Source organism: Saccopteryx leptura, chromosome 7 (genome assembly GCF_036850995.1).
Source record: "Saccopteryx leptura isolate mSacLep1 chromosome 7, mSacLep1_pri_phased_curated, whole genome shotgun sequence".
In the NCBI taxonomy this organism is placed as follows: Eukaryota; Metazoa; Chordata; class Mammalia; order Chiroptera; family Emballonuridae; genus Saccopteryx; species Saccopteryx leptura.
In genome coordinates this window covers 114,418,286-114,430,473 of record NC_089509.1, presented here as the reverse complement: position 1 = coordinate 114,430,473, position 12,188 = coordinate 114,418,286, and the positions used below count along the sequence as shown (strand labels likewise).

Below are 12,188 nucleotides of genomic sequence, written 5' to 3'. Positions count from 1 at the left end.
AAGAGATTGATGCTTCTCATCTGTCTCGCTTCCTGTCTGCCTGTCCCTGTCTGTCCCTCCCTCTTCTTCTCACTCTCTCTCACTAAAAAATAAAAATAAATAAAAAATAAAGATTCAAATCAAATTCTAGAGATAAAAACTATGATGCCTGATACTAAAAACAGATTGGATGGGATTAACTGCAGATTAGACAGTGCTGGGGAAAAAAATAGTAAACCTGATGATAAAACAATAGGAGCCATCCAAAATTTAAAAAAAAAAGACAAATGAACAGAGAAAGAACCTTAGTAAGCTGTGGAACAACTTCAGGCAACCTAATAGACAATATGTGTAAGTGAAATCTTTAAAGGTAAAGAGGTAGAGAAAAAAATGCTTGAAATGGCTGAAATTTTTACAAATTTGGTAAAAACTGTAAAAACCACAAATCCAAGAAGTTCAGTTACACAAATCACAAGAAACACAAAGAAAACACTATCAATACATATCATCATCATCAATTTTCTTAAAGCGAGTGTGAAGAGAGAATCTTAAAAGCAGCAGAGAAAAAAGACATGCTATGGAGAGAGAAACAGAGAGAAAGAAGTACTTACAGCAGAAAGAAACTGATTAATAGATGCAAACTATTTCAGAAAATTAAAGGAACATTAATAGTATTTCCCAATTTATTCAAGATTGCCAACATTAATCTGGTACCAAAACAAAAATAAACATATTACAAGAAAAAAATATATCAAACTAGTATCTGTCATAACCATAGATGCAAAATTTTTAAACAGAATTTGAGGAAATCAGTTTCAACAATATATAAAAAAGAACAGTACATCAGGACCGAGTAGGGTGTATCTCAGGAATACAAGGTTAGTTCTAATATTTGAATGTCAGTGTGATTCACCATATTAACAAACAAAAAATGAAAAAATGTGATCATTTCAGTAGACTCAGAAAAAGCATGACAAAATCCAACATTCATTTTTAATAAAAAACTCACAGCAAACTAAGAATGACTGAAAACAAACATATACAAAAAGCCTACAGCTATCATCATATTTCATGGTGAAAGACTCAATGCTTTCTTCCTAAAATCAGGAACAAGACAAAATATATCTGCTCCCACCACTTCTATTTAACAGTGCACTAGGAATTACAGCCAGTGCAATAAGAAAAAGAAATAAAAGACTAGAAGAGAAAGACTAAAATTGTCTGTATTCACCGATGACATAATCTTTATGTAGAAAATCCAGTAGATTCTATTTTAAAAGCCACTAGAATAAGTGAGCATAACTAGGTTGGCAGAGGAGATCAATGTACAAAAATCAATCATATTTCTATATACTAGCAACAAACAGTCAAAAATATAAATTTTTAAAACTTTCAATACCATCAAAAAATATAAAATACTTAGGTATAACTATGACAAAAAAAATGTACAAGATTTGCCTTGGCCAGATAACTCAGCTGGCTGGAGCACTGTCCCAAAGTGCAGAGGTTGCTGGTTCAATCCCCAGTCAGGGCACATACAGAAACAGCTCGATGTTCCTGTCTCTTTCTTCCTCCTCTCTCACTAAAAGCAATAAATAAAAATTTTAGGAAGAAAAAGGAAAAAAATGTACAAGATGTATCCAGTGAAAACTATAAAATACTGCTAAGAAAAGCTAAGTAAATGGAAACTATTAGCATGTTCATAGGTTGGAAGACTCAACATTGGTAAGACGACAGTTTTCCCCAAATTTACCTATGCATTCAATACAATCCCAATCAAATTCTCAAGCAGACTTTTTGGAAAAGCTAACAAACTGATTCTAAAATTAATATAGAAACGAAAGGACCTCTTTGAATATATGTATCCTGATTTATTGATGTCACCCCATTTAAAAATAAAATTATAATAAAGTAAAAAAAAAAAAAGGAAAAGAAACGAAAGGACCTCAAAAAGCCAATATCTGGAAGAACAGCAAAGTTGAAGGACTTTATACTATCTGACCTCAAGTCTTCTTATAAAATTATAGTAATCAAATCAGTGTAGTTAGTACTGGCACCAAGACAGACAAATAGATTGACAATGAAACAGGAAAGAGGGTCTAGAAATAAACCCACACATATATAAATAGATTTTCAACTGTGGTAAACACAGGCAACAAGGCAATTTAGTAAAGGGATGGTCTTTTCAATAAGTGGTTCTGAAACAACTGTATTTCACCTTTAAAGAAATGAAAGAAATAAAATTTGATCAACACTTTGCTCTATACATAAAAATCAACTCAGGCTCTGGCCGGTGGCCCAGTGGACAGAGCACTGGCCTGGAGTCTGAACATCTGGGTTTGATTCCCGGTCAGGGCACACATGTGAAGCGACCATCTGCTTCTATTCCCTTCCCTCTATCCCTTCTCTTTCTTCTCCTCCCACAGCCACTGGCTCAATTGGTTTGAGCATGGCCCTGGGCACTGAGGATAGCTCAATTGGTCCTAGCACACATCAGCCTCAGGCACTAAAAATAGTTCAGTACTAGAGCATTAGCCCCAGATGGGGTTGCGGGGTAGATCCTGGTTGGGATGGGAATCTGCTTCATCTTCTCTCACCTAAAAACAAATTTTTTTTTAAGTTTTAAAAAAATCAACTCAAAGTGGATTATAGATCTAAATGTAGACCCAATTGCACACCTTAAATATTTACAGTTTATAATATGCCTATACCTCAATAAATCAGCTTTTAGCAAATATGGTCTTAACCAATAATTAATAATCCTTCATTATACAAATTGGGCCCTAATTCATTCATTAAAAATTATTCCTTATTAATAATGTGTATTTTGTCATAAAATTCATAGAGCATCCTTACTTCCAAACTCTGAGAAACTAATATAAACTGGCAAAATTCAATAAATCATAAAGAAAATAAATCTTATAGAAGATATTTTTTTCACTTAAAAAACCTCAAAATAACTAAAAAAAATAACAAACCATGTGTGAAGTGTTGATTTTAAGTAGGATTAAACAATAAGAACAATGTGCGATTCTCTTCTTCCGGGTATAACTGCTGCTGCAGTCTCACAGTCTAGACAGCTGATTAAAGCTGATCATGGCAGAGAGAGAAAGGAGCTACTATTTCCCAGGTGGTAAAATGCGCTCTAACACCTCTCTAGTGAGGTGACGACCCACAGAAAGTCTGAGACCTCTCTCAGAATCCCTCAGCACCTAGACCGTCACCAGAAACCTCTGCCCTCATCAAAGCCTAAGGGGAGAAACAATCCAATTTCATTCCAGGGAGCCTTACAGAGGAACCTAAAGAACAAAGTTCTTCAGTCAGCAAGATGTAGCCTCCTGCCTCCAACGGGTTTAAGGACGCAAGCTCTGGAATCTACTAGATGCTCCAACAAAATCCTCATTTGAAGGATTTTTTAAGAAGCCACTGGGAACAGGTAACTTCCCACTACATCAGCCTACTTCATTACTTGCCCTTTTCTTTACCGTGACTACAGTATCTATGTTGATGCTCTCCTGACCAGTGTAAACACTGAAATCGGAACTTGCTTTAGGAAAGTGGTCTACTGCAGTGTGATGCAAGGAATACGGGCTTGGGCATCAGACAGGCACGGTCCATACTTTGGTTCTACAAACTTTGCTTCTAACACTGATTGCCTTATGACTCAATTTTCTCATTAAAAGCATCAGGTCATCCTTCTCTTTGGACAAACAGTGATATTAAATGACATGATGGCATGTGAATTACCTGACAAATAGGAGGGGTTCATAAATTACAATTCCCTAAATACACCATTATTTTAAATATTGGGGGTGAGGTTTTCTTCTTCTTTTCTTTCTTTCTTTCTTTCTTTTTTTTTTTTTTTTTTTTTTTTTTGGAGTAACAGTTGACTAACCTTGACCAATTCTAGCCTCAACAACACATGAGTTAATCACTTAATTGTAACTCTGGGACACCAAGTTCTTGGGCATCAAGTTCTTGCTTTGGCTCCAAATAAAATGCTATCTGAAAAGTCCTTGTTGTCAAATCTTTCTATCTCCTATCACATGACACAAAGGAGCATTTTGTGCAGTTCCACCACCACATTCAGTCTAATAAAGACAACAAAACTTCTGGCCAAGTCTCTCTGACATCACCAATAATGGCTTCGATGGCCGGACCTTAGAGGGACTTACGGACTCATTCCAGGCCCAGGTTGATTTGTACCTGCGCTCAGTAGTATTTGAGTGAAAATGAACTTTATTAACCATAGCAACTCCCCATTTAAAAAAAATCTTTTTGAAGGTTAAAATAGAAGGACATTCTAAAAGCTGGATTCTATAAGGCTGGTCATATAACATTACAGAAAAGCAAAGTCTAGGATAAACAGGGAAAGTAAAAGTTCACAAATCTTCCTCACATAAGAAACTGCTTTGTTACACTTTTTTGCTCTAAGAATACTGATCTATCTCAAAATTACTTATAGCCCAATACCCAGAATCAACCGATCCGTCGACACTGAGATAAGCACTATAAAGTGTGATACAAATATGAATCTTCCAAAAACATTCAGCAGCAATAAAGCTCACAAAGCAGCATAAACCTTTGCCTCAAAATAAATCAGCTAACCTAAAATGTTTAACGCATAAGGTTTTTCATTTCTGGTGGGTTTTTTCATTAGGTTTTTATCAAAACTTGCAGGAGAACCCCAGTATCCGTGCCATGAACAAATCCATGCAACAAAGAGAGGTTTGGCCTGACCAGCGGTAGCCCAGTGGATACAGCGTCAACCTGGAACACTGAAGTCCCAGGTTCAAGGTCATCAGCTTGAGCACAGGCTCGTCCAGCTTGAGTTCAGGGTCACCAGCTTGAGTGTGGGATCATGGATATGATCCCACAGTCTCTGGCTTGAGCAAGGAGTCATTGGCTCAGCTGGAGCCTCCCAGTCAAGGCATGTTAAGAGAAGCAAAAAATGAACTAAAAGTGCTATAACAACAAGTTGATACTTCTCATCTCTCTCCCTTCTTGTCTCTCTCTCTCTCAGAGAGTTAGGAAAAAGTGAGAAGGTCGTAACTCTGACTGCAAAAGTGAAAGAATTATTCAACTGCAGAAGGACTACTGTAAATTTGATTAACGTAATCAAACATCTAAAATCAATGAAGCTCACAATTTTTTGTAAGAGCACCTTTTAGGCCGTGAAAGTCCTGAAGATCATCAATTCATTAACTATTTCCTAGGCATCTAAAATGCCTCAGCAGGCCCTGGCCAGATGGATCAGCAGTAGAGCATCAGCCTAGCATGTGGAAGTCCCAGGTTTGATTCCCAGTCAGGGCACACAGGAGAAGTGATCATCTGTTCCCCCCCATCCACCCCATCTCTCTCTCTCTCTTCCCCTCCCACAGCCATGGCTCAAATGGTTTGAGCAAAGTTGGCCCCAGGCATTGAGGATGGCTCCATGGCCTCGCCTCAAGTGCTAAAATAGCTCAGTTACTAAGCAATGGAGCAGTGGCCCAGACAGGTAGGGCATCGCCTGGTAGGGGGCTTGCAGGGTGGATCCTGGTTGGGGCATGTGAGAGTCTGTCTCTGCCTCCTCACCTCTCACTTAATAATAATAAAATGAAATAAAATAAAATGCCTCAGCATAATATAATATGGAGATAGGAAAAAGTATCTGTGCCTCAGTGGTACTTCTGATCTAACTGAAAAATACAGCACTGCCTGACTGGTGGTGGCACAGTGGACATTGTTGAGCTGGGACACTGAAGTCCCAGGTTCAAATCACCAAGGTCGCCAGCTTGAGCGTGGGCTTATCCATCTTGAGCACAGGCTTGCCAGCTTGAGCACAGGGTCACCAGCTTGAGCGTGTGGTCATCAACATGATCCCAAGGTCACTGGCTTGAGCCCAAAGGTCACTAGCTTGACCCCTGCCCCTGCAGTCAAGGCATGTATGAGAAGCAATCAGTGAACAACTAAAGTGTTGCAACTACAAGCTGATGCTTCTCATCTCTCTCCCTTCTTGTCTCTCTCTCTCAAAAAAAAAAAAAAAAAACCAAAAATGAAATAGAGCACTAAATCACAACATGTAAACAGGCTGAAGCAGAAAAAGCACCCACCCAAGAGTTGAAAGACTAGAGCCCTAGACCCAACTTCGCCCAACTTGCTAGATGTCTGTCCCTGAGCACATCACTGAAACTTCTACAGGACTCAATTTTCTCACCTAGAAAATTCCTAAAGCCTCTTCCACTCTTGGTCTATTAATCCAAGTTGAAGGACAAGGGAGAGGAACTGGGTCTTAAAGAACTGGGAGATGCCTGACCAGGCGGTGGCGCAGTGGGTAGAGCGTCGGATTGGGATGCAGAGGACCCAGGTTCGAGGCCCCGAGGTCACCAGCTTGCGCACGGGCTCATCTGGTTTGAGCAAAAAGCCCACTAGCTTGAACCCAAGGTCGCTGGCTCCAGCAAGGGGTTACTCAGTCTGCTGAAGGCCCGCAGTCAAGGCATATATGAGAAAGCAATCAATGAACAACTAAGGTGTTGCAACGCGCAATGAAAAACTAATGATTGATGCTTCAAATCTCTCTCTGTTCCTGTCTGTCTGTCCCTCTCTATCCCTCTCTCTGACTCACTCTCTGTCTCTGTAAAAAAAAAAAAATTAAAAATTAAAAAAAAAAAAAAAAAGAACTGGGAGAACTTGAATTGACTGACGGGACAAGAAAGGATATCCCAGGGAAGGAATAAAAGAACATACTTTGTACGATTTCACTTATATGCGATATCGAGAGTAGTTAAAATCATGGAAACGAAAGGTAAAGTGTGGGTGCCAGGAGCCAGGGGAAGGGAAAACTGGGACTTGCTCAATAGGTGGGGTTTTCACTTTGCAAGATGACAAAGTCCTGGAGATCTGTTATACAACAATGTCAATATAGTTAACATCACCGAACTGCACACTTCAAAATGGTTAAAAAGATAAATTTAGTGTTTTTATTACCACAATTAAAAAGAAAAAGTTACAGAAACTAGTGTCCTAGAGGTTACACCAATGCAAAAACATTTCAAATCAACTATCTTCTAATGTCCAATCCTAATCCCTAAAATTCCTTTTCTCCCAATTAAAAAAAAAAAAAAGGGAACCTGTCCTGCTCGTGGGACACAGAGGCTTCCCCAATGACAATAAAGCCGAGGGAGCACGTTGAAAAAATGAGGAGAGAGAAGACAATACAAATACTAAGCAACAGGAGAAATACAAAGCGGGCTATTCAAACGCAGTCTCATTGTGTCATCCCCACCCGCACCGCAGCCTAAATCCCTTCAGTAAAACTCTTCTCTCTACTCCAAGGATAAAGAGAAACCCCTCTACTTGCTCACAAGGCCCAGCACCCTCTGACCCACCTCGCCAGCCTCCTCACCCACCAGATTCCTCTACACTCTTCCTGCTCCATACCTAGAGCTGTACTGCAAGTCCCTAGTCCTCTCCATGAGCTGTGACATCACAGGGTCTTTACCCTTGCTGTTTACTGTGACTGGAACACTCTCCCTTTCCTGAGCATCCTTCAGATTTCAGTCCAAATGTCATTTCTGTGACTTCCCTAACTCAAATACTTGTCACAGTTGCAGCTTTACATTCGTGTGATTATGTGATATCACCTGCTGAGGACAGGGGCCATGGATGTATCCACTCTCCCACATTTCAAAGACCAAGCACAGTGCCCAGTACCAAGTAAGCACTCAACTTGTTGAGTAAGTGAGTAAATTGGCACTAAACCTATGAGAAAGCAATATAAAACATCACAAGAGATATCTCCTTAAGACTGTTCATCTTCACAGAACGGGTCTTGGGAGAATGCCCAAAGCAACCGAGCTATTCAACTCTTTAAAAATCTCTATTCACCTCCTTAAAAAGAAAAATAAGTCCATGCGATGCATCACAGGCAAACCTCAGATACTGTGGTTTAGATTCCAGACAACCATAATGAAGTGAATAATGCAATGAAGTGAGTCATAATCTTGTTGTTGGTGGAGGGTCTTCCCTACCATTTGCAAAGAAATGCAGCACTTGTGAAGCACAATAAAACCAAGCAAAGAAAACAAAGTACACCAAGGCAGATGGTGTCACACACACACACACGTAAAGCAGAGCTACTGGTTGCTGAGTAACTTGCATTTTTGGTATTTCCTGATATACTACCTGCTGCAAAGGACATATTCTGGAACTATCTGTCAAATGAAGAGCAACATTTCACAAGACTAGTATCTATGAAACAATAATTCTACTTAAAACTGTGGTGTCTTATGTAAAAGTAAGACCAACTGCAGAAGCAGAGGAAATCTCTAAGCGGCAAAGACCCCCACTATTTTCTTCATTATATTAGATCTCAAACCAAAAAGAAAAAAATGCCAGACAGATTTGTACTAATGAAAGAAATGGATACTGCAATGAAGTGGCCTTACAAATTTAAATAAATACTACAAGATGTCACAAGACAATGTCCCAAATAGAAAGAAACTACTTAGGATTCCCTGTCCCCTTCAATATAAGTTGCATCTACAGAGAGGAGACAAATAGTATCTATACTTTAGAGATACAGTATAATCAATCCATAAACATATTCCTGAAAACTCGGACCCATGCTGACCTCTCCTCCCACTGATTTTGCATTTAAACAATGTTATTTTATAGTTTTCCTAAAATTTTAATGTGTGCAGTGTCATTTCTTACATGGATCCTTTCAGGTGCATACAACAATGTAGGTGCTTAATAAATACTCATTGAACTGAAATGAAACTTAACTGTTTTGAATATTGGATTTTGATATATAAACTTCTCCATTTTGTTCCCAGATCATGTCATTCACAAAAAATTGTTCATATGCCTCTTTTTGCTCCATCATCATTGAATTAAATATGATGTCATTATCCAACAATGTTGACACTCTTTCAAACTCAGTTAAGGGAGGTGTTCAGTCCCTTGCAGTTTGAGTCTGTCGACTTCCACCACCACAACCCTCCCCCTCAAAAAAGCTGGGATTTTGATACAGATCATGTTGAGTCTGTTTTCAAATGTAAATCAGAGATATTAACACCTGCTCCTACTTTCTTCAGCGTAGCAAATTTCACTTGAAATTTTTCCTAAACCGACTCAGTCCGGGGGAGAGTTCCTTCTGCAGAAAATGGGAAGAAACAAAATCTTAACTATAGAATACTAACTGCACATCACTTAAAGACCTGGAATGCTAATTCCCCGGGAAAAGATCAGTACAAAACATTCAAATAAATGAGTCTCCACGATCAACGAAACAGACTAAGTAATCATTTTTGGAAAGCAGCTGGCAAACATCAAGTAATATACTTAAGTGGCTGCTGTTCAAGTGTCCTGAGGAGCCTCATCCCGGCCATCTGTATCGGGACCCAGGACAAGGCGTCCACAAGTGACACGAGCCAAGGGAAGCATCCTCTCTATAGCTGCCGGCTATGTGATTCTGGTTTTCCTCCCCGCGCACGACACCAGGCTACTAGAGAAGGGTCGGCGACAAGGAGCCGGGGGCGTGAGATGAGCAGGGGCGATGGCAGGACCCAGGAAAATGCCAGAGGCGGCGGGCACTCGCCCGGGGCCGCCGCAGGTGCCCCGCGCAGGGCCGCGGAGACTCCGCAAGCCAGACCCAGTCGGTCCTGAGAAGGGGTCAAGGTAGGGCTCGCGGAGCGGGGCGGGGCGGGGGCGGGTGGCCTCACCGTAGCTCCCCGGAGGCCCGCGCCGCCGAGATCCCGCAGTTGCTAAGGAGGATGCTCTTCCGGGTCACGGCCGCGGCGGGAGAGAGCGCTACGGTGGCCGGGAGGGGCCTTGAGCGAAGCGCGGGACGTGCGCGCCGCGCGGACGGCGGTCTGCGGTCGTTCCGCTGCAGCCAGAGCGAAAGGGCGGGGCCGAGAGCCACCGAGGCTTCTCCCCGGTTTCGCCTCTCGGGGGCGACTGGCTGTAGCCTAGATGCCTCTGGGGTGCCTTCCTGCCCGCCCCGACCGCCCTCCCACCCCGCAGGCGCGGCCGGCGCGGGGACGTCACACCCCCTTCTAGTCCCGTGTGTAACAGGGGCGGCCCTTTCCTGTGACAGGTTTTACTCAGCGACACCTGCTCGGGGCTGCGTGCAGTGCTGGCCCTGGGGATACAGAGGGGCCAACCTAGGCGTGGTCCCTGCCCTCAGCCAGACTGGGTCCTGCGACCTGGGTTGGACCCCGTTTAGGAAGCTGCCGGAGCCTGCCTGACGGGGGGCATCCTTTGCACAGGTGATGGTGTGGCCATCAAACAGAGCGAGAGAGTGTGTCAGGTCAGAGTACGCGCAGGCGAGAAAGCCGCAAAAAGGTCAGTATGACCCACGGCAAGACAGTGTGTAGAGAAGAGACAATGGCTAAGGATGGAACCTAGAGAACATCAATATTGTCGGTGTGAACAAAGGAAAAGGACTCCACCCCACCCCCAGCCCTGGCATGGTAGCTCAGTTGGTTAGCATCGTCCTGATATGCCAAGGTTGTAGGCTTGATCCCCGGTCAGGGCACATACAAGAATCAACCAATTCTTTATTTTTTTTTTAATAATTTTATTTTTTTAATGGGGTGACATCAATAAATCAGGATACATATATTCAAAGATAACATGTCCAGGTTATCTTGTCGTTCAATTATGTTGCATACCCATCACCCAAAGTCAGATTGTCCTCTGTCACCTTCTATCTAGTTTTCTTTGTGCCCCCCCTTTCCCTCTCCCTCTCCCCCCGTAACCACTACACTCTTATCAATGTCTCTTAGTCTCACTTTTATGTCCCACCTACATATGGAATAATGCAGTTCCTGGCTTTTTCTGATTTACTTATTTCACTTCTTATAATGTTATCAAGATCCCACCATTTTGCTGTAAATGATCCGATGTCATCATTTCTTATGGCTGAGTAGTATTCCATAGTGTATATGTGCCACATCTTCTTTATCCAGTCATCTATTGATGGGCTTTTTCAACCAATTCTTGAATGCATGAATAAGTGGAACGACAAGTGTCTCTCTTCCTATCTAAAATCAATTAATTTTTACTTTTTAAATAATAAATGGCCTGATGTGTGGTGGTGCAAAGCACTGACCTGGAACGCTGAGGTCCCCAGTTCAGAACCCCAGGCTTGTCTGGTCAAGGCACATAGGAGAAGCAACTACTACAAGTTCATGCTTCCCCTCCTTCCCACGCCTTCTTTAAAATAATAATAAATCTTTAAAAATAATAATAATAATAATAAATGAACCCATACAAAGGCTTTGGTGTTTAATGGTCACATAAGTCCCTTTGGAACCCAGCAAAACTTGAGATCCAATGTGTCTACTCAATTGTAAAGGATGAGAGAATCCCAGCAGGGGCGGGAGGCAGAAGACGGTAGAGGTCCAGGGTTCAGTGGCTGGGAGATTCAATGTGGCCAGGGATGGGAACAAAGGGTTGAAAATATAGAAGCTGATGTTTGGTGGCCAGAACGGAAGATGAAGCCAAGGAAACAAGAAATAGTTAGAAGCAAGAATACAAAAGCAAAGACAAGAACAAAGGAAGTACAGTTACTGTACTGTACGTAAGTTCAACAGGCAGACTCTGTTCTGATTGGACATCTGGCAGGAAGTGTGGTGTCAGCCAATGTGAAGGCTCCTTGTAGGGCTGGGTACACATATCTCCACTCCTCTAGGTGGAGTGAGCCAGGGCTCCTCATGTGAGCCAAAGGAAAACCACAACACACTTTGGAATGATTTGCTGGGAGAGGTAGGTTTGCCCCCCAAGTGTACTCCAGTCCATAACTCCTGTACACCTCCATGATATCAAGTATTACAATAAGCTTTCCCAAAAGAGAAATATTGTTCTTCTCTGAAAGATGATAAATCTATCCACAGTGGATGTGACCAGCCATCTGTGGAAGCAAACCACAAAATTCTAAATGTGTGGCTGAAGAGTTTAAAAACACCTAAAAAGTCAGGCAAGGAGGCCTCAGTGTAAATATCAGAAAGACAGGACCAGAAAATGGTTCATTTGATAAAGGAAGCTAAATCAGTTGTTTTGCAAACAGAAGGGATATAGTCAATCTTTAAGGTAGAAAGAGGAAGACCCAAATACATGAAACATGATAGATGAAGCTTATCCCACATTCTCCTGGCAGCCTGTTCTGTTGAAGGACAAGGTGATTCATGAAGCTCAACTTGGCTGGGGTTCTGGGAGATTTCTGT

General features: G+C 41.7%; 1 protein-coding gene across 1 annotated transcript in view; it reads right to left on the bottom strand.

The window, feature by feature from the left end:
• The window catches only part of DIS3L2 (DIS3 like 3'-5' exoribonuclease 2), a 320,107-nt gene extending 310,351 nt beyond the window's left edge, over nucleotides 1-9,756 (bottom strand). Inside the window, exon 1 of the mRNA XM_066345627.1 lies at nucleotides 9,684-9,756. The gene's annotated coding sequence lies outside the window, so the exon portion shown is untranslated. The remainder of the gene's footprint in view (nucleotides 1-9,683) is intronic.
• Nucleotides 9,757-12,188: the final 2,432 nt, after the last annotated feature.